This window comes from Orycteropus afer, unplaced genomic scaffold (assembly GCF_000298275.1).
Source record: "Orycteropus afer afer isolate SDZICR_OR568_19922 unplaced genomic scaffold, OryAfe1.0 scaffold00102, whole genome shotgun sequence".
NCBI lineage: Eukaryota > Metazoa > Chordata > Mammalia > Tubulidentata > Orycteropodidae > Orycteropus > Orycteropus afer.
The window spans coordinates 3,052,738-3,057,216 of NW_006921689.1; positions in this window are offsets into that span (position 1 = coordinate 3,052,738).

Consider the following 4,479-nt stretch of genomic DNA (forward strand, 5'->3'; position numbering starts at 1 on the left):
CCCAGCCACCGTGCACAGTCTTCCGTGCAGTCCCTGGCTAGCAGGGTGATTTTTGGGTTAATTCTTAGGTCCTACCACCACTCGGGAGTCTCCAAGCCCTGTTGTCTGTGCCATCAGGGTCACTTAGGCCACTGCCAGACTCCAGCTCTGTGTGTCTTCTTTTTTGGTATTTTCACACAAATTCTTCTGCTAGTTGGGGTTTAGTTCACTTTTGTATCTTTCCTTTCAAGGCTCAGGGGTCCAAGAATATCTTCTGTGTCTGTGTTAATTGGTTTCCCTTTTCTTTGTTGAAGAGCATCTGTGCAGTCCTTCTCCCTAGTCCGCCATCTTGCTGGAACTCCCTAAATTCATTTTATGAAGCAAGCATTACCTTGATACAAAAACCAGTCAAAGTTATCACTAAAAATGAAAACTACAGGTAAATATCCCTCTTGAATATAGATGCAAAAATCTGTAACACAATCCAAGCCAATAGACTTGAACAATATGTCAAAAAAATTAATACATTATGACCAAGTGGGGTTCATACCACGTATGCAAGGATGGTTCAACATTAGAAAAACAATGTCATCAATTGCATAAATAAAACAAAGGATAAAAACCACATGATCACATCAATTGATGCAGAAAAGAAATTTGATAAAATCCAACACCATTTCCTGATAAAAACTCTCAGCAAAATTGGAATAGAAGGGAAAATCCTCAAAATAATAAAGGACACATGTGTAAAACCAACAATCAACATTAGTCTCAATGCAGAGAGACTGAAACCATTTCCCTTGCAAACAGGAACCAGAAAAGAATGCCCTCTATCACCACATCTGTTCAATGTTGTATTGGAAGTCCTTGCCAGGGCAATAAGGCAAGAAAGGAAAATCAAAGGCATCCAAATTGGTTAGGAAGAAGTAAAACTATCTCTATTTTCTGATGATATGATCCTATACATAGAAAACCCAGCAAACAGAATCAGCAAAGAAAAAACAAACAAACAAACAAACAAACAAAAACCTGGAATATTGAGAGATTTAGCATAGTGGCAGGAAACAAGATCAACATCTAAAAATCAGTTGGAATCCTCTACACCAGCAAAGAAATTGCTGAAAAGGAAATAAGGAAATCAATACTATTTATAATAGATACCAAAAAAAATAAAATACTTGGGAATAAATCTCACTAGGGACATAAAAGACCTGTACAAAGAAAACTACAAATCAGTACTCCAAGAAACCATAAGAGATCTACATAAATGGAAGAATATAACATGCTTGTGGATAGGAAGATTAAATATTGTGAAAATATCAATACTACCCAAAACAATCTACACATTTAATGCAATCCCAATCCAGATTTCCATCAGCATCATTTAAGAATATGGAAAAAGCAATCACTAATTTTATTTGGAAAGGAAAGAGACCTTGAATAAACAAAACACTACTGAAGAAGAAGAACAAAGTAGGAGGTCTCCTGCTTCTGGATCTGAAAACCTACTCCACATTCATAGTAGTCAAAACAGTATGGTATTGGTACAATGACACACATAGATCAATGGAATAGAATTGACAACCCAGAAATAGATCCTTCAACCTATTGATTTTTGACAAAGGGCTGAAATCCATTAAATAGAGAAGAGATGGTCTGTTTTACAAATGATGCTGGCAAAACTGGATATCCATTGCAGAAAAACGAAACAAGATCCGTTCCTCACACCATACAGAAAAACTAACTCCAGATGGATCAAAAACTTAAATGTGAAACCTTAAAGTATAAAGTTTCTCTAGGAAAACTAGGGACAGATTTATGGGCCCTAATTTATGGTATAAATAGACTGTCAAGCATAATCCAAAATGCACAAACAACTGAAGAGAAACTAGATGAATAGGACCTTCTAAAAATTACATTTTTATGTGCTTCCAAAGACTTCTCCAAAAGAGTAAAAAGAGAACCAACAGATTGGGAAAAAATACTTGGCAAACACATACCTGACAAAGGATTTATCTCTAGAATTTATAGAAAACTCCAACACCTCAACAACAAAAAGACAATTAATCCAATTTAAAAATGGGCAGAAGATATGAATAGACACTTCACCAAAGAGGATATTTAGATGGCCAACAAACACATGAAGAAATGTTCACGATCATTAGCCATTAGAGAGATGCAAATCAAAACAACAATGAGACACCATCTTGCCCCAGCACTAGTAGTAATGTTCAACAAGACAGAAACTAACAAATGCTGGTGAGAATGTGGAGCGATTTGGACTCTCACACATTGCTGGTGGGACTGAAAGATGATACAACCACTGTGAAAGCAGTATGGTGATTCCTTAAAAAATTCAGTTAAAAATACCATTTGACCCAGCAATTCCATTAGTAGGTATGTATCCTAAAGAAGGGAGAGCAAGGACAAGAACAGATTATACACACACCCGTGTTCATGGCAACATTATTCACAATAGCCAAAAAGATGGAGACAACCTAGGTGTCCATCAACAGAAGAATAGATAAGCAAACTGTGGTACATATACAAAATGGAATACTATGCAACCCTTAAGAATAATGTAGAATCTGCAAAGCACCACATAATATGGATGAACTTGGAGGACATTATGCTGAGTGAAATAAGTCAATCACAGAAGGACAAATATATTTAGTTTATTCTTCAGAAGGAAGATTGGGCAGTCTACTTCCATAGTGATACTGCCTGGGAAACCCAAGTAGAGGTTGCCCTGAGTCAGATCCAACTCAACAGCAGTGAGTTTGGTTTGGTTTTTTGGTATTGTAAAAAGTCAAGCAAAAGTTTATATATGGAAGGAAACTTTCTTTGTTGGTTGGGTGAGAGCAGAGGGAAGAGAATTGTCCCCCCCCCCAAAAAAAAATGCATTGACCCATGTTATTTTAGTTTCATGTATTTCACTGCACATAAATTATATTTCAAGAAAATGTATTTTTAAAAAATTACAAAAAAAAAAGAGAAAAAAAATTTTTTTCCATGTCTTTAAAGAATGTTGATGGAATGTGGATTGGGATTGCATTAAATGTATGGATTGCTGGGGTAGTATTGACATTTTCACAATGTTCAATCTTCCCATTCATGTCTACGTTATGTTCTTCCATTTATGTAGATCTCATGGTTTCCTGAAGTAGTATTTTGTTGTTCTTTTTGTATAGCCTTTTGTGTTCCTGGTAAGATTTTTTTCCACATATCTTATCTTTTTCATAGGTATCATAGATGGCATTGATTTTTTTGTTTTACAGAGATCTCTTTGCTGGTATAGAGGAACCCAATTGATTTTTGTGTTGATCTTGTATCTTGCCACTATGCCAAATCTTGCAATAAGTTCTAGTAGTTTCTTGCTGAGTCTCTTGGGTTTTCTATGTATAGGATTATATCATCTACATATATGGGTAGTTTTCTTCTTCCTTACCAGTTTGGATACCTTGATTTCCCTTTGTTACCTTATTGCTCTGGCTAGAACTTCTAATACAATGGCAAATAGAAGTGGATATAGAGGTCATCTTTGACTGTTTCCTGTTTGCCAGTGGAATGGTTTAAGTCTCTGTCCATTGAGAGTAATATTGGCTATTGGTTTTGCATATATGACCTTTATTATGTTGAGGGATTTCCCTTCTATACCTGTTTTTTTCTGAGAATTTCTATCAGGAACATGTGCTGCATTTTACCAAATACCTTTTCTGCATCTATTGATATAATCATGTAATTCTTTTCCTTCATTTTACTATTGTGCTGGATTACATTATTTTTTTTTAATGTTGAACCATCATTGTATACCTGGTATGACTCCCACTTGGTAATGATATATTATGTTTTTGATATATTGCCGGTGTCTATTATCTATAATTTGGTTGAAGATATTTGCATCTATATTCATGAAGTATATTGGTCTGTAGTTTTATTTTCTAGTGGTCTCTTTGCTTGGTTTTGGTATCAAGGTTATGCTTGCTTCATAAAATGAATTTGGGAGGATTCCATCCTTTTCTATGTTCTGGAAAAGTTTTAGTAGGATTGGTGTCAGCTCTTCTCTGAATGATTTGTAGAATTCTCCAGTGAAACCATCTGGGCAAGACTTTTGTTGTTGTTGTTGGTGGTAATTTTTTTATGACCTGTCCAATTTCTTCTTTTGTTATGGGTCTGTTCAACTTTTCCATCTCAGTCTGTGTTAATTTAGGTAAGCAATGTTTTCTAGAAATCTGTCCATTTCTTCTAGGTTTTTAAATTTGTTGGAGTACAGTTCTTCATAGTATCCTGATCTTATTCTTTTTATTTCTGTTTGTTCTGTGGTGATGTTACCCTTTTCATTTCTTATTCATTTTACTTGCAACTTTTCCTCCTTTTCCTTTCTTACATTTGCTAGTGGTTTGTCAATTTTATTAATCTTTTCAAAGAACCAACTCTAGGCTTGTTTATTTTTCTATTGTCTTTTTATTTTCTGTTTCATTTATTTCTGCTTGAATTTAT